Source organism: Pezoporus occidentalis, unplaced genomic scaffold (assembly GCF_034315485.1).
Source record: "Pezoporus occidentalis ecotype Australia unplaced genomic scaffold, CSIRO_AGI_Poc_V1 ctg128, whole genome shotgun sequence".
NCBI lineage: Eukaryota > Metazoa > Chordata > Aves > Psittaciformes > Psittacidae > Pezoporus > Pezoporus occidentalis.
In genome coordinates, this window is record NW_026913082.1 from 92,997 (window position 1) to 111,167 (window position 18,171).

Sequence of the window (18,171 nt, forward strand, 5' to 3'; positions counted from 1 at the left end):
ATTCTCAGTGTCTGGCATGCAAGGGTCTGGCAGAACTTGTTTTGTTTTGCTTGAGCCTGGATATCATGATCTAGAAAGGAAGAAATCCAACAATAACCTCTTCAAGAGCAAGGGAAAGAGAAATCAGTTTTGTTTGTTAGGGTCATAGATCCCCACAGATACACCACTGAGGTTTGGAGTAGTGTCACCAACACTTGGCTTGCCGTAGGGAGACCAGGTTTGGGCTGGTTACTCTGAGGAGCTGCCATAGGAGGAAGAATGTCAGGACATGGACCAGGAGCAGCCAACAGCAGAACAAGAGGGGATTTAACAGAGAGGATCAGAACCCCATCCGGTCATCTCTAGGCCCAAAACACCTCATCTGCAGAAACCAAGTGGAACCAGATCTTTTGATGATCTCTGGGTGGCTGCTGCCTGGAGGATGTAACTCAGGTGATGCCCACTGACAGCCCCAGATATATTAGTTGCAATTCGGTCTATGGCCATGGAGGGCTTCGTAAGGAAAGAGCAACACAGCTCCTGCAGGGCTTAGATGGGCAGGAGAGCCCATGGCCAGGGTGGCTGGGATAAAACTGAATGGAGAAGGGTACGAGCTCCTGGCAGTCACTGCTTATTGAAGATAGAAAGGGCCATGATGATTGTATCCTTCAAGAAGACAAAACACAGGGCACATTACTGGTGAGTGAGAGATGTACTGGTAAAGCAAGGCCATTCACATGAGTAAGTAAGCAAGAGGGAGTCCTTTTGGGAGCCAAACTACGCATCACCCTGCTGACTCCCAGCAGCTGCTGCTCCTGATGATGCTGTAGCTGAGGTGAGGAAGGAAAACTCCTTTTCCTCCATGGGAAGACAGGGTGTTTGCAAGCCCAGCTCATTCCAGAGTCTTGTCTCCTGCATGCCCTCCTGATGGTCAGGTTTCGCAGAGGCTGTGCCAGCAGATGGAAATGTTCCCTCTTTGCGTGTGGAGGGCAGTGAAGAACTTCTCCCCTTCCAGGCTTTCTCTGCCCCTTTCCTTTGCCTGTGTTGAGAAGATGCAAGCGCACTTTGGCAGGGAGCAGGGAGCGCTGGACATCTCAGTGAGTGCAGAAGTGCTTCTGGCTGTAGCTTGGGTGTTCCAAGCCAGAGCTGATCCCAGTGTTTGCACTGCACATGCTGGGTCACGCAAACCTTTTCCTGGCAGTCTTCAGAGAGAAGGGTTTAGCAAGCGATGGCAGGAGCAGGGCTTTCCTGGAGGGTGGGTGGGAGAGAGGGGTCTGCAATCAAAGTACAGACAGAATGTGTGGGCATCACGAAGATCAAGCCAATCAACTCATGTTCAGCCTGAAATTCCAGAGTGGGACGTATCCTGCATGTGTTTGTGGTAGCAGTAGTCTCTGCCTGATGCAGTTGGCTGGACCGCCACACAGGCTTCAGATGTCTTCTTTTTCTGTTCACTTTGACATTACTCCAGACATCCAGGAAGGGTTTTAATGCTGGTGCTTACTGTGGAGGAGGAGATGGGGTGTTGCACACATACCCCCCCTCTCCTAATTGCACCACATGGGTCAGAGGCACAGAGCAGCTCTCCAGGACAGGCACATCCTGAGCAGAGAGATTCATTCTGCCACAAATAGTTCCTGGCTGTGCCTCCTCTCCTGCCTGCATTGGGCTGGTACGGGTGCTGGAAGTGACACCTCACCGCGATGACTTGGAGTCTTGCATGCCATGCTAGGGAGGGCTCCAGGTGATGCCAAGGAGCCTCCTGGTGCCATCTCCCCACCGCCTGCTGCTCCTGGGGGATCATGGAGATCTGAAGGTTGCCAAAGGCTCCCCTTTTCATGGGGGGATGAAGCAAGAACCCCCCCTTACCCCAAGTCCCTTCTCCAAGCCCTATTCCCATCGGCATCGCGGCACCTTGGCCGTGCCGAGCGTGGCTGGCACCATCCCTGTCCGTGCTGCCGGCGCAGGGAGGGCCAGCTCGGCGGGCAGCAGCCCTGCCAAGGCCAGATGGTGTTTGTGAGCAGCGCCAGGTCCCAGCTGAGCGCTGCCCGGCGAGACGCGCGCGGGAGCCACCGCCGCAGCCGGCGCTGCCAAGCCCACGGCATATGCTGAGCTCTGCCCTACACCTGCCCATGGGCAGCCTCGCGTGGCGCCGGCGTGGAGGAAGCGGGAGAAGCCGCAGCCCCATCTGGAAGGAATCGAGCGGATCAACGAGGGGGACGAGAGCCGAGAATGCAAGCGTACTATAAGTGGTGGTGCAGGGGGAGATGCGGCAACCCCGGTAAGGTCGTGGGGTGCATGGGAATGGGGTGGCCGGCACATGCCCCCTCTGCATGGGGACCCCCATCTGCACCAGGATCCCCCTTTGGGGGCTGGACCAGATGATATTTAAAGGTCTCTTCCAACCCAAACCACTCTGCACAGCTCTGCCACATCCCCACCAGCGCCAGCAGAAGGAGCTGGGAAACTGCTAGGGGATATTTAGCTTCTCAGGAGCAAACCCCAAGTGATCATAAGAAAAATGGATGGGAGAGTATACTTGCTGCCTGTTTTGAATTTGCTTTGGTAAACTGTATGCAACAGGGGCTTGGGTCTATAATTTATTGAAAGGAACCAGACTGGAAACCAGCTTCATACTGTGAGTAATTTCTAGCATCGCTGTAATCTATCACTGGGAGACAAGGCACTTTGTTCCTCTGAAAAATTGTTTTTTATAGTTGGCTTAGTAACAACAATTATTGTTATTAATATTAATAACTACTTGTGTAAGGCCTTTCTTGTGTGGTTTAGAAAGAATTTTGTACATGGGTCAATAGGAGTTAAGGGGCATCTCGTGGGAAGGGAAGCCGAGGCACAGATTTGGCCGCTGCCTTGCGTAGACTGACCCTGGCACGCAGCATCCTTACTCTCAACATTCAGCTTGGTCCATTAGATGCTGATTTCCTTTGTGTATATCTGAAATATTTGAGGATTTTGTAGTGATGAAAGAGCAGATCAGGGAATTATTTTGTTTTAAATTTGGGTCTGCTTAGATTTAAAAAGTTATTAAGAAAACTCCAGAAAGAAATAGCCCTTGCCATGCCATGGTAGCTGGAGCTGGTGTGCAGGTTGTCCCCCTTGTGCTGCAGCTCATCCCCTGGGAGAGCACAGAAACAAACACATCTGAACTCAGAAACAGTGGCTCAAACCTTTCCTCCATTTAGTTTTAATGTAAGGGAAGTACGAAGTTTTAGAAGCCTTTGATTTCTCCCTGACTGGCTCCCTGGTGTCTGCCCTGTGGCCACGGGACACCCCTCCTTAACTCCGTGCTGCCAAGCTCACCAGTTTGGCTAATTGGATAACACAGTGTCACCTCACAGGGATCTCCCCAGTCTCACTTGCCAGAGTGGAAAAATGTCATTTCTGCATAGAAAGCAGCAAAGACCTGCTGCTGAAAGCACACTGGGTGCTGGGGATGGGGGGAAAGTGCCCAACTTGGCTCCAGTAGCAGACAGATATGGATGGGGACACCTCAACATCATCCTCTCCACTGCTTAGGCCATATGCAAGCTAAATGTGGCTGTTCTGGACATGTGTGAACTTACTGTAATTTAGGGAATGAAACTACTCCAGGTGATAATTGCATTCTTCTATGGAACTGGTGTAAACTTTCTATCCATACGTTGTTCAAGATGCTATTTTAGCTGTAACGAGAGAGTTCCTAAGCTGAACTTTATCCCTGTCTCTTTTCACTTCTTGCTTTGTAGCAATAACAATATTTAGACTTTATGGAGCATTTTACATCTCCAGAGTCCATTTGCAAGTATTAACTAACGTACCCTTGGGTCACTCCCATGAAGTGGAGGAGCACAGCAGTGTTATCTGCATTTGCAGGTGGAAAAGTCAAGGCAGGACAGGCGGTAGGACAGGATCAGGACTGAAGCGTAGGCTTCCTGCCTGGCCTCAGGCAGCATCCCTCAATGCCTTTTTGTGGCCCACCATCTCTGGGTTCGCTTGCAAATGTTCACTTCCAGTAAGAAAAGTGGGTAAAAAAAAGTAAATAAATTAGAAGAAATACTTTTTTTAATTAGGAATTTTAGCTTTCTTTTGGCATTTCTCTGTATTTCTTTAACGCAATGAAGAGCGCTCAGAGCAGAGCAGTGTTCCTTAATCCTGTACAGCAGTAATATAATCTGCATTTGTTTGGAGCCATTCAACCTAAATCATCCCTGAGCACTGAAGCTGACATGCATGCAATGCATGGCAATAAATCCAGCCTCCACCTCGATGGAGGCACTTCAGTTAAAACACAGCGAGACAGCCCTGGCACCAGTGGTGCAGGGAGAGGACACTCATTCCCTTACCCAGCAGCACATGGAACTGAAGCCTTTGCAGAAGATGCCCATTTCTGCTCAGTTTGCTGTGCTGGAGTCAGATGAGTAGGTCCATGATCCCTGGGCATGTGTTGCCGGTGCTGTCCATCTGTCCAGGGTTTCTGGACATTAGCAGTTCCATCAGGGTCATGCAACATCCGCATATCCCTGGAAAACCCCCCTTTTCCACCTGGATAAGAATTCCGGGAAGGTGTGTTGGAAGAGACACAGTGTGTGGTGGTGGTAGTTAATTATCCAGCATCCCAACGGGACTGAGCTGTCACTGTCACCGCTAAGGCTGGAGAAACAGAACCATGGGGAGGGCAGCGTCACGGCCCCCCTCACACGCAACGCCAAGCATCAGATGGAAAAGCAAAGTGTTTATGCTGCCAGACCCATCATCTCTGCCTGCAGAACCTAGAGAGGAGGCCAGGCAGCAGCACATAATGGTTTACTCCCACCCCCAAGTTTTCTCCTGTTTCCCAGGACTTTCGAGGGTTTCTCTCCATCGCGGGTGAGGAAGCCAACAGATGGCACTGTGCTGTTTCTGGAGGAGCTCAGCCTTGCTGGAGGCCAGGCAGGGATTCCAGGATGCTGGAAAAGCATTGCACTTCAGGGAAGTTTCCCCATTGCGGAGGCACAGGGAAAGTTTCCTTGTGGTCCTGCATCCACCCACCCGGAGCTGCTTTCGCCCCAGCCATGATGCAAAGCAAAAGTTACCAGGACATTATCTGATAACTGGAAACAGGATGCAAACCATTCTGCAAACCAGGTCAGTGTTAGAAAAGCTCAAACTCCCATTAAGAGCATTCTTCTCCCTGCAGCCCCAGATGCAGGCACCCCCCCAACACTGTGCTGATACCCAGCTGAGGAAACCAACTGTGGGAAGCTGATTGGTTTTGGTAGGAGCCACAGGATGGATGCGTCAGCCGGTGGCCCTCATCTGGACTTTGCCTTTAGCCCCAGGGGCTGCTGCTGTTTGGGACCGGCAGAGCAGAGGTGAGGGATGGGGTGATGCTGGGCTTGGTTCCTGGCAGACAAACCCTGCCTGTTCTTTCCATCAAGCCTCCCCTGTGCCAGAGCACTCTTTATTTTACATGTCCTGCAGGTTTGCACTCATTGCTCTAGAAGCAGAGACACATTGATGGCTCCAGGCGTAGGTTTGTGCCTTGTAGCAGTGTTGGGTGGGTGGTTTGGGGTGAGCTACCCCCCCTGCTCCAAATGTGCCTGTTTTCCAAGCTGAATCTCTAACTCTTTTCCAGACCGGCATTGGGATGTCCTGTGGAGCCATTCCCCAGTGTTCCCAGTCCTACCTGGTGGGTATCACTGTCATCACTGACATGTTGTTTCCACCTTCTTAACAAGCTTCTATAGCCTGAGACCTCCCTGTGTTGATATTGCATCCTCCAACCTGCAATGGGAAAAGCTGGGCTCCAAACCCAGCATCGGGAACTGCTCTAACCTGGTAGCCACATCTGAGCAGACACAGATGTCAAGGTGGGGGGAACTCAGGTATACAGCCCTATTTTTTTGCCTGCAAGGCCTTTTCTAGCGGGCAGGACCAGCAGTGAGTGCACACCACAGCTCTGCACCCTGCCGTGCCGTCTCTCCGCCTTCTCCTTCCTACAGTTTGCCATTCTTTCTTTCCTCCCTCCCTCTTCTGAAAGCCCTCACAAGGTCCAATCCAGTGGAGGTAAACAGTGTTTTCTGCCAGGTCCTGAGCATCCCTGTCTCTCATGGAGCCTCTGCACACCCTCCAAGGACGTGTTCAGCATCGCTGTTGTACCCAGCTACCCCCTGCACGTGATGGGCTTGACCCCACTGCGGTCCGATGCTGCCTTTCAAATCGCTGAAGCCAAATTAGGGTAAGTAGTTATATTAGGCTGACCTCTGCCTTGTCAATCTTTACATCATTCAGAGGCAATTTAGCCTATTCATTCATAACAAGAGGCTATTGATTGAATAATCTCTGTTATTAGCGTTTGGGTAGAACTTGCTCTTGGTTTTATTTTATTATTAGCTTGGTGTGTTTAGCTTAAACCCGTTTCTCTTTTGCCCTGCTGTAACTGCAATTACTGTAAAGAGTGTGAGCAGATACTTGATTAAGCTTTACAGAGATTATTACAAAGCAAGGCCTCTATCCTAATGCACATATTTCAGGAGAAATAGCATAAAGAAGAAGCATGCATGTGTGAATTCCTAGAATCTGCAAGCACAATTTATCCTTGCAGGTCAATAGCTCATATTGTCTGCGCTGCGAAATTGTTCAAACATATACAATGCTCTCAAAACATTGCTTAATTAGATTCTAGAGAACATTGACACACAAACAAAAGATATTAATATCAAGGATTTCAGCATCAAATGTAGTTTACACAGATCAAAGAACATTTTGGGTCCAAAGAGGTTATGCGTCTGACAGGTTGTTACTCCACAAGTGAAGAATATGACAAGAGGGGGAAGCAGTGATCAGAGAGCGGAGCACAAAGAGGAACGAGTATGGGCTCGTGAGGGACATGGGGAAGATGAAGCTGCAGAAAAATTAAAAGGAAGATTACTGGAGATGCAGGGAAAACACCTTACAGAAAACAGTGACAGATTCTGTGGCAACACCCCCTAAAATGGACATGATGCTTTTGGGGGGTATAGGGTTGTGAATTGCTTGTTGCAGGGTAGAATAAGACTTGTCCTCTTTCATAGGGATGGCATAGTAAGAGTAACATCCAAATCTCAGATATGTGTTTCTGGACAAAACCTTTCTCAAAATGGATGGCTAAGGTCTGAATGGAGACTTAGTCCTTAGCTGGGAGCCTGTTATTGCTTAGCCATTTGATGTGGTTGGTGCTGCTTGAAACTGGAATGAGGCAGTGAAGAGGGGAAGGAAGGGGATGTGGAGGTGAGCTGAAAGAGACATGAAATGACAGGTATAAGCCAGAGGTGAGTTATCAGAAGATGTGCAGTCCTAGCCAGGCCTGGGATCTTGGGTGGCAATAAGGTAGGAAAGGGTACAAATAGAGTTAAAAATTGTCTGTCCTGAGTTTTACAAATGCTGCTGAGAATAAGTGACATACCTGCCTATGCCCAGCATGGGGGAGATTGATGATCTCCTTGGGATGTGGGTATCCTGTCCCCATCACCTTGAAATAGCTGCAGGGCCTGGGAGCAGCTTCCTGGAGCCTTGGTGATCCTGGGACAAGCAGGACTGCCCCAGACTTGCAGCCTCAACTGGGAAAATGTTCAGTCTGGTCAATGGGATCTTAATTCAGCTCATCCACCACACCTGGAACAGGAAATTACTCTCTGGTAGCTACCTGGAACAGAAGCAAGGACCTGGAATGAAAGCATAGGAAACGGATGTAAGGGCAGGCACAGAGTAGCTGTCCAGGAAAACAAGCAAACAGCTAAAAGAGCAAGCTAAGGGAAATCAAAGAAATTGACTTAAAATACATATGACTGAGAAAAAAAATAATAAGGCAAAGCTGTATTTAATGTCAATATTGTTGTAGTAGTCTGAGAAACCATGGATAAATAAAAACAGATGGTGGATTGATCATACAACACCAAGGAAGGCACTCGTGAAGAATATTTTCTTCTCGCGGCACACAGACTCATATGTGCGTTTCTCGTTTACTTTAACGGGAGTCATGTTTGCAAACTCCTGTGTTTTGAGAAACTGGAAAACCTCAGTGGTTAGGGCTTGTTTTGACACCACTGTTTCCTTTTTCCCCTGGAAAGTATTCGTTTCTGTTTCAGAAGTGTTCCACCTGCATATTGCACTATATATCACAGCGACCTGCCAAACCTGAAAACACGCTGACAAATCAAGGGCTGGCATTTTAAAACATAGGTGACCTGTAGCATTACTGAAGAGCACCCTCTCCCTTCAGCTTTTACTAACAAGCCCTAAAAGCAAACTGTCCCTGTTGCTTCTGACAAAGGGATTGCCCTCATCCGCATGCTGGCGGAGCTACTGGGACCTGCATCTTGGTCCTAAGAGTGCTCTCAGAGCCAACCACATTGGAGCAGCTCAGCTCCTTGCCTGACTTTGCATCTATTGACTTTTCTATGTGGATAACGCATCATGACATCCCACTTCAAAATTTGGGAGGAGAAAATCTGCATCACGATGAGCTACATATTCCTGGCACAGAGGGCACACTATTAGGCCCTATTCCAGAAGATCATTTAAACATGAACTTCCTGAACAATCTTATTTTTAATAGGCTTTTTCGTTAGGTAGGTCCTTAGCTATATTGTGGGTACAGAAACAGGCAATTTGTCTATCACTAGTTCTCATTGCTGTGGTAGGTAGCCTTCAGTGACTGAAATAACATCCTTAACGTCCCCATGAAAATGAATTATTTGTCTTAAAATGTATATCCTATCATCGAAATCAAAGTGGGAGCAATAAAGAAGTGGCCAAATTCAAAATCATCAGAGTATGTTCAATTATGTGCCATTTTTATCCCAACTTCAGCTCACATCATCAACAGGAATCATAAAAACTTCTTGTTCCTTCTCAGAGAGCACATGGGATGCCATGTTGCAGCTCTCTGGAGCAATGGTAGGACGTGTCATCCATGCCATGCTTTGGCACAACTGTACGTTCGAGAGGAAACAGGCTCAAGTTCCTCCAGGGGAGGCTTAGGTTGGAAATTAGAACACATTTCTTCACCTGAAGGGCTGTCAGGCATTGGAACAGGCTGCCCAGGGAAGTGATGGAGTCACCATCCCTGGAGGTATTTAAAAGGTGTGCAGAGGGGCATTAGGAACTGCAGTGACAGGACAAGGGGTAACGGGTTAAAACTTAAACAGGGGAAGTTTAGATTGGATATAAGGAGGAAGTTCTTTACTGTCAGGGTGGTGAGGCACTGGAATGGGTTGCCCAGGGAGGTTGTGAATGCTCCATCCCTGGCAGTGTTCAAGGCCAGGTTGGACAGAGCCTTGGGTGCCATGGTTTAGTGTGAGGTGTTCCTGCCCATAGTGAGGGGGTTGGAACTGGATGATCTCAAGGTCCTTTCCAACCCTAACTATTCTATGATTCTATGTGGTGCTTAAGGACATGGTTTAGTGGTGGACTTGGCAATGCTAGGTTAATGGCTGGACTGGATGATCTTAAAGGTGTTCTCCAACTGAAATTATCCTATGATTCTATGAATCAGAATGCTGCTAAGTGTTGTCTATTCATGGCTATGAGCACCCTGAGCTGGGGAGCATCAGCAGAGTAGGGACAGGAGACTGTTGTGTTCTACCAACAGGTAAGTAGATCCAGTCTTCCAGTGGAAAAGGTGGACCAGTTGCTTATGGGGAGATGCAGACAAAACAAGGGCAGGGAATGGCACTGCCTGCCAGGCAGAGGTGGAAAAGACTTATGGATATTTGGCTGAGGGCTGCAAAATCCTGAAGGCAATTTATAAGCTAAACAGTCATTCACCAAATCCTGTAATAGTAGAACGGGGGCATTCAATTGAAAACAGTAAGAGATTAAGTTTGAGATAGATAAAAGAAAACATTTCTGGACACGGCAGGTAGTGAACTTTGGGAACTTACTGCCACAGGAGGAAAAGGGGATTAGACAAACTCATGGAAACAGCTTTATAAGTGACATCTAAAATCCCTGGGCAGGGAGCTGGGAAGCACAACAAGGGTGGAAAGTGTCCCAGGTAGCAGGCTCTCCTGAAATACCATCTCCTGCTGTGCCCATCAGAGACAGTATGCCAGGCTGGATATCTTGCCGGATGGGGCCAGCCAGGGCATCCCATTCACTCAGCTTTCTGGATGAGCGTTTCTGCTGCAGTACATGCACGGGACCGGCATTCTTCTCATGCCAGGCTTTCAAGGGATATCGCCCCACAGCTTATTCTGCATCAAGGAGCAAAGCTGGTGGTGGTGGAATTCACCCCCCATCCTTGGGGTAGGGGCTCTGCTGTCCCCCTGCTCTCCATCCTTCCCATACTGAGCCTAAGCGATGGCAGCTGCCCGGAGAATACCTCGGCGCTCCAACATAAGACACATGGATCAATTAGCTCAGTTGCTGGGTTTCACTTTTGGATCAATTAACTGGAACTGAAATCAACTAAAAATATCCTTTGCTTATTAACAGACTGAGCTAATTGCAATAAAAGGTGGGGGAAAAAAGAGAAACACAGAGATGCTATTTGTCACTGTGAATCTCTGCCCTCATCTTTATTGCAAATATCCCTCATTTACTGGGCAGACTAATGACTCTAAAACCTCCAAATTGGTAGTGTCATCCCATGATGAGGCAGCTAGGCTTCCCACCATCCCCAGCACATCCTGGCTCTGCAGCGCTGGGGTGGGACCTGACCAGGACCTGCTCTCATCTCCACCACCCCTCCTGCCCTGTCTGCTCCGTGGGGCCTGGTGGCGTTCATCCCTCTTTGTCTCGCCTTCCTTCCCTTTGTTTCTGGATCCAGTTCTTTGTTTGCCTGGTTTTTCCCTTTTTTTCTGTTTGCATCCATCAGTCCTCTGTTGGCTTCTCCCTTCTCTTTCCTTCTTCGTGCATGCCCAACCCTGTCCCAAGGATTTCCATTCCCCAGCCCTTTCCTCCTCCCCTCTTTCCCTTCCTTCTATCCACAGTGCTATCCACTCCTTCCCTCTGTCTTCCCAGCTGCAATTAGAGCTAATCAGATACCTGAGCAGCTCTGCAAAGCTATTAGTGGCTTCCCACTCATCCCAGGGGAGGGGAGCAGAGCTGGACAATTAGGCTTTTCCATGCAGCCCCCAGTCTGATAAACACAATAAACAACACAGGGTGATGGGCACATCTCTGCTATCAATGGGACTGCACTGGTGAGCATCGTTGGACAAGCCGGTTGTCCCATGGTTGGGACCCAGCATTTGGGATGCTCCCAAGGAGCACACCCGGATACCCTGCTCCTGCCCTCACTCCGGATCACCCCATTATAGGAACCCGAGGGGTGATTTTGGTGGGGGACACGGCCTCTCCTTGCAGGGCTGATGCGTGGTGTTTGGTGCAGAGAATCTCTCCGCTCGCTCCGCAGCTCAGCACACCCCTCCTGCTGCTGGATCTATGAGCTGTGTGTGTGTTTTGTAATTAAGCAGTTAATTGCACTGGAGTTCTTGATTAGCTTTGGGGGATGGTAATGTTCTAGCAGGATGAGATGTTGTGTACAGTTCAGAATCATTTACAGAAATTGGAGCTAATTTTGCTGTCTGTGCTTATTACTGCATTAATTTAATTTGGGTTGCTTTTAGCTCATTAACACATCTAATTAATTCGTTGACATCACTATTAAGATGTCTCTTTGAAATTGGCGTCTCCAGATAATCAGGATGGAAGAGGCTGACAGATCAGGCGCGAAGCTGACTGGGAAAATGGGGAAGGGAGGAAAAAAAAGGGGACGACTAATGAATTTTCCATCAGAATCACACAGTTTGTCAGAGTTGGTATCAGAGAGGCAGAGACGGAGCTAGTGAGACGGAGAAAGGGCATGAGAGAGACAGCAGTGGTAAAGGAAGACTAGTTCTTTCAAAAACATTATATTTGTTAGGAGAGCAAGCAAGACACGAGAGGACAATAAATATTCTTTAGCAAATTGACATCAAGGCTGCCTATTTCTTAGTTAATTTTCCTCTCTCCCTGGTTTTCCGTTGTGGCCTTTTGGCTGATTTCATCTTTTTTTTTTCCATGCCACGAATGATTTTGTAACACCCGTGCTGTGGGTTTTGATGGACTGAGTGTGATGCCCCTTCTGATGCTGTGGGTGCTGCTCTGCTGCAGAGGGGGGGAAGGCTACATGGATGGGAGACCATCCGTATCCCATGCTGCTGTGAGTGCCAAGTTCAGGGGATGGACAGACATTTGCAAGCAATTAAATTCTGGTTGTTTAATGAGTTAGCACATATCAGCAGAGCCTCAGTATCTGGCTGTATGCTGGCCTGGCTGCATTTGTGAAAGAAAACAGCTTAGATTAAGCCTGCCTTCACCGCTAGCAGAAGATGTCTTACAGGTTTGTGGCCCACTGGGTTGGGTGGAAAGTCACAGCAAGACCATGCACTGGTCCAGGATTTGCTGGTCCCATATGTGGGCAGAAGACCCAAAGCTGGAAAATAATCTGCATTATGAGCAAATATGAGCAAACCCAGCAAAATGAGGCTGGCAGCAAAGAGGCAAATAACACCTTCCATCAGGCAAGGGTTGGTGCTTTTGTCCAGGACATAAACTCACAGCCCATTTTTGGGTGCAGCCATGAAGATGATGCTGTGTCCTGAGCCTGGGTAGTAGAACGGCTCAAGAATTGTCCTTTGGCAGGGGCTGGAGTTAGGTGTGCTTCTAGAGAGCAGGGAGAGAAGAGAAGGTGACATGGCCCCTACTCCATGACATAGGCTGATAAGAATACAGTACATGCTTAAAATGACTCAAAAAGAGCTGCTTTTCTGGCTCCAGGACCCAAATTTGGAGGGCTGATGTGCTCCCCAAGGACAAGCACAAATTTGGAGCGCAGCTGGATAAAGACGTACAAGAGTGGTGGAGGGTTTGCACAAAGGGCAGAAATATTACAGGCAGAATAAAAGCAGAAGGGCACAGGGGGGCTCTTGTGGGAGAGGTGAGAACTGGGGGAGTCCTGGTGTTAGGAATATTTACTAAAAGGAGAAGCAACGCTTGAGGAGCAGGTGGGGTAACACTGGACAGGGACCCTTTCCTTTCTCTTCAGCCCTTCCAATGTCCACCTCTTCAAGGCACAGCCCTGAGCACGCAGCTGAGCTCTCCAACCTTTTGGGTTTTCACTGTTCTCATTATGATTTCCCTCTTTCCCCCAGATTTGCCCAGAAGCCCCTGGTCAGCACAGTGCAGAGCCGGGACCCTGAGTGTGACCATGCTGCCATAGTGGGAAGCTCTTCCCTCCTTTAGTTCCAGACAACTTCTTCCCAAAACCATGGAAGTCCCAGACATGAGGGGAAGGGATAGCAGACACAGGTATGTTTGGAGGTTGATTATGGTTTTCTCACGTAGATAACCCTGTCCGATTGCAGAAGACACAGCCTCTTTCTGTTCCACATTCCCTGTGATAAGGGGGATAGAAACAGGAGAAATAGCCCCCAGAAAACCACTTCATCCATGGTTTTATCCCTTTTGGATTCACAGAACCCCCCAGGTTTTCACAGTGCGTGTGCAGACCCCTCCATGCACTTAAAATTTGTGCTGACTGCCGGCAAACCAGCTTTTCTCAGTTACCTTCCACAACCCCGATGGGTCCCTCTGGAGTCTGTAGGCAACACATTGAAACCACCAATCTAGTTAACTCAGCACACTTCCAACCGCATACTGGATGCACCAGTCAGCATGCTTGTCTCTGGAAGCATTTTCAATAGAGATAGTAACATTATCTGGCCAACAAACATAATGTTCTCTTCCCACCATCCCTTTTCCCCTCTCTAGGGAGATGCAATGTGGATGGAGGCAATAGAAGGAGCATTTTCCCTGGGAATAGCTATCCTGCAGAAAGGCTTTTGTAAAATGGATTCAAACTAATTGATTTTAAAAGAGAAGAAGATCTCAAGTTACAGTAGGAAGGCTGCTGTGGAGGGAGAGGATGATTTTAAAGGATCTGTGCATTGCAGCTGATTCCATGGGTGGACCTTGAAGGCTCTGAGATCAGTGTGTGCCCTGCTCTCTGAACCCAGGCAGGGAAGCCCTGTGCTTCTTGCTCCAGGGACATCCCTGTCCTCATCAGACTCATTGTCTGTGTGCCCTCTCAGGCTTGAAAAGCCAAATGGAGAAAGCAATTTCTTCCTCACAGTGATTGCAAGCCTTGCTGAGAGTGAGAGGCTGGGGAAGATCGTAGGCAGGAAGATTTGACTGCGGGAGAAGAGACTCCAAGTCAGGGTCTAGGTGGTGGTGAGGGGTTGCAGAGGTGAAATCCCCATCATTGCTTTTGTTCCTTGGCTCAAACCTCACTTGGGAGAAGCTTGTGTTGATGGATGGAGATGAAAGAGAGCCAAGACATTCTCATTGCAGAGATTAAGGGAGTTGAGCTGTGTTCTGCACCATAGGATGGGTAGGGGAAGGCTGTGTGCTCTCGCCAGGGTTGTCAGTCTTGGAAACATGCATCATGTGTAAGTATCTACCTGGTTTTCAAAGGTCCCAAACCAGACTGTGGCCAAATTATAAAAGAAGATTGGTTTTAAGAGCACCTTTTCTGTCAGTCCTGGTTTGCCATCAAGCTAAAACACTTAGGCTGGTGGCACCACTGATGCTGTTATCTGTTCTCCTTCCCAAACAGAGATCAAACCCTCCTTTCCGCCCACCCCAAAAGAGAGAAGCACAGTATCATACTGAATGCACCGTCAGTCTGAAAAGCCACAGAAGTGAATTGCATTGGCTTCCTGGGACTCCTTGCCCAACAGCAATGCTAAAATGGAACATGTCTGCAGGTTTCTTCTCCTAACTGTGGTTTAGGAGTTAAAAAACTCAAGAGTATCCCCACATCCTCAGTCTAATAAAGTAAAGCCAAGCAAATCTTTCTCCCCTGCACCACAAGGCTCTCCCTATGAGGAACACAAGGCAATTTACTCCAATCCTGAGCTGCAGTTTCCACCTGGAGAAGTTTGCTCAGATTTCTATTCAGTTTCATTCAAGGGAAGAATATTAGAAACTCCACTCTTTAGCACTTCATTAAACACTTTAGTTTAATAGCATCCTCCAGGGAATCCCAATCCTGGGCCACGTGAGCCAGGAGTAAACAGCTGCATCAATTAACCCCATAATCTCAAGGGTGCTATTAGAAGGTGAGATACCCTTAGAAAGTGCATATGCCTGCAATTAGGCTTAAAATACTTACGTGTCAATAGCATTAGTTATTTGTGCTCTCTGCTATTGATCTTGCTTATGTTTTCCACATTAAACAGTCTTTCTTATTTCATCAATAAATTAAGTGCTGCTTAGATTTATTCACTTTTTCTATCAGATGGTGCAAACTCCCAGGCTCCTGACCCTGACCTGGCTCTGTCTGAGATGAGGGGCTCCAAACCTCTTCACCAGCAGCTCCACCTTGCTTCTGTTTCAGGAGCTGGGGAAAGCAACAGGGGGAAAAGAAATGCAGGAGCTGCTGGCCTGGATTGACCATTAGCACAGCCCAGGCAGGGCAGAGGAGGTGGTTGGGTAGGCTGGAGATACAACTTTATGTGTTTGTTTTCCTGCCCAGGTCAGATTTGGAGAAGATCTTAGAGGTCAGCTTTCAACACCACGAACATAATAGGAATGATTTGGTTTCTGCCACACAGGGACTTTGTGAAGGGGCAGGATCTACAAGACAAGACCATGGAGATGAGGTCCTCCCTCACTTTTCTTCTCATTAAAAGGCTTTGGGAAGACCTTTAAGTCCTCTGAAATGGCAGCTGAGCAGGCAGGGAGCAGTGCTGCCAGGTGAGATGAAGTCCTCTCTTTTTACTCCTCATACTTTCCATCAGCTTCATTACTGACTACAGCCTCTTTCAGATGATGTGGCCCAAAGCCACGCGTGTGCATTGACAGAAATGGGACAGTGCTCAGTGTTCCAGGCTGGAAGCTGGGACTGCTCTGGGACAATCAGGTATTCCTGGGTGTCAGAAAGATGTGAAATAGTGGAGAGATGTTTGGCTGCAGAGTTGGTTGAGAGGAGGGCTTGAGGAGGGAGAAGGTTTTATGACTGTTCCGTATTTGTAGCCTGACTTTTAAGTCCTAATTCTTACTCGTAGGGACGTGGACCAAGGCTGTGGTCCTGCTGCAGGGTAAGTGTTGTGCTGAGGGTTAAGTACACTGAGCAAAACAGCAGCTCTTGCCGAGGGCTGGTGGCATCATATGCTGAAAATACCTACTGTCCTTTTCATTCCTTCAGTTCTCCAAGAGTCTTTGCTTGTTTCCACCAGCTCCCCTGGAAGGCCTGTTGGCTTTCTGTAAGGAAATTGCACAACTGTTTTCATGGAAAATAATTCTGGAGGTTATTTTTTGTTTCCCTTGGTCATCCTGGCTTTTCTGTGCTATGCTGAATGGGGTTTCATGAAGAGCACGCATGAAACAAGGAAAACTTAGGGCATTTAAAAGAACAGTCTTCAAGATTGATTGAATTGTTTGCTTTGGTGCTCCCCTGCCCATCTGGTGTGTATTGGTGCATGGAAAATGGTATCTTTGACCAGGCTCTCCTGACCAAACACAGTCCGGCAGGCCCTTGTTGTTACAATAAAGCCGCATGCTACTTTCCATAACTCATTAGCCCCTTAGTTTCTGGATTAATTCAATGTGCAAATAATGCCACAAATTGAATATTAGTAGACTTCTATAGAGGCTTAAGCGGCAGTAAAAGCATATCACTGTGTCTTCATTTTGCTTTGCACAACTGTGGTTTGTCCAGCGTAGCAAGTGCTTAGTTAACTACCCGATAGCTCGACGCCTTCTTTCCCATGCTGGTTTTTCATGCAATAGCCCAGCTATTAGAAGGGAAAACTCTTGTGCTTGTAAAAGTGGGGGTACACAAAATGAGCCTCCCTGTTAGCACTGCACAGTGCCCACCATCTCTTTTAAAGAAGAGCTGGATAGCCCTAGCTCTTCTACAGTTGCTCCCACAACAGCCCATGGTTAGCTGATGGACTCAGACTTAAAGACTTCACCTGCATCACTGTGTGGATTTTGCAATGCATTTTATCACTTCTCATTCTCTGCAGACACAAAATCTGGATGGGATTGCTTAAACCAGCCTGAGCATCCCTATTGCTGCAGAGATGAAGCAGAATAGTAGCGTTTGGAAGGGGTACAATGTCCCATCACAGCCAAAGATCTCCATGGGGACCCCAGAACCTGCTCACAAAGGTCTAGTTGAGAGTTTGGGACCCATGGTGGTCACTGCAATGCAAACGCAAGACCAAAGCTTTTAACTTCAGCTGTGTTGGTGGTTTCAGCATGGGGAAGATGGCTCCATGCCATGAGAACTTTCAGGGCATTGCTGAGCAAAATGGGTGCAGCTTTCTTTTAATGCACTGAAGTGGAGGCAAATTTCAATCTAATAATGTAAAGAAGCAATAACCATTATAATTAATTTATATAAAAGACATTATAAAATTACACTTGATGCATTTAAATCCCATCCAGGAGCAGTGCTCGTTTTCCAGTTAAGCTATGGGCTGTGCTAAGGCAGACGGGGAAAGAGGTATTTCAATATTTCTTATAATTTTATATTCTTTCTAATATCTCTCATGCTAATTTCATTATGCAACACAGTCAGCACAGTGATGTAATTATTGAAAAGTAATTTTGCAATAAATGGATTTAAATGTGTTCGAGTCCATTGTAAATTCAATCCCTTGGTAAAGGTGGATTGAACAAGCAGGAGAAAGGGAGCAGGGACGTTGCTGGGTGAAAACTGAGAAGTCCTGGGCGTCCCACATCGAGCATCTCCTTACACCAGCTAATAACATCCACTTCAGATGGAAGCCTCTGGTGGAGCCAGCCCTCCCTCCCCTTGAGCCCCCAAGGCTGCTGCTGGCAGGAGAACTTCCAACCTTCACCGTGGGGGGAATTTTGGATCAGCCAAGTCTCCTTCCAGAGCCAAGGCAGTGCTGTTGCTGGGTGTCTGTGCCACTCTTAGCTAACTGGGTCCTGTGTGGGTGTCTTAGTCTGGATTAAGGGCTCAGTTACTGGGCAGGGACATAAAGATATTCTCTGCATAAGACATGGGAGATGTGATTTCTATTCCTGGCTCTGTCAGAAACTTCCTGTGTGATACTGGGCAAGCGGTATATCATCTCTGTGCTTCCATTTCCTCATGTGCACAATAGGGATAAAGAGTGCTTCCCCAGCTCATCGGTGAAATTAATGTAACAT

General features: G+C 47.9%; 1 long non-coding RNA gene across 4 annotated transcripts in view; it reads left to right on the top strand.

The window, feature by feature from the left end:
* The first annotated feature begins 5,254 nt into the window (after positions 1 to 5,254).
* Positions 5,255 to 18,171, top strand: part of LOC134158219 (uncharacterized) — a 39,518-nt gene continuing 26,601 nt past the window's right edge. For 2 of the 4 annotated variants that reach the window (XR_009962657.1, XR_009962655.1), the window contains exons 1-3: positions 5,681 to 6,196; positions 13,137 to 13,293; positions 15,521 to 17,497. This is a non-coding gene — a long non-coding RNA (uncharacterized LOC134158219). Of the gene's footprint in view, positions 5,648 to 5,680; positions 6,197 to 13,136; positions 13,294 to 15,520; positions 17,498 to 18,171 lie in introns of those variants that run through there. The other 2 variants (XR_009962656.1, XR_009962658.1) reach the window with 2 other exon arrangements.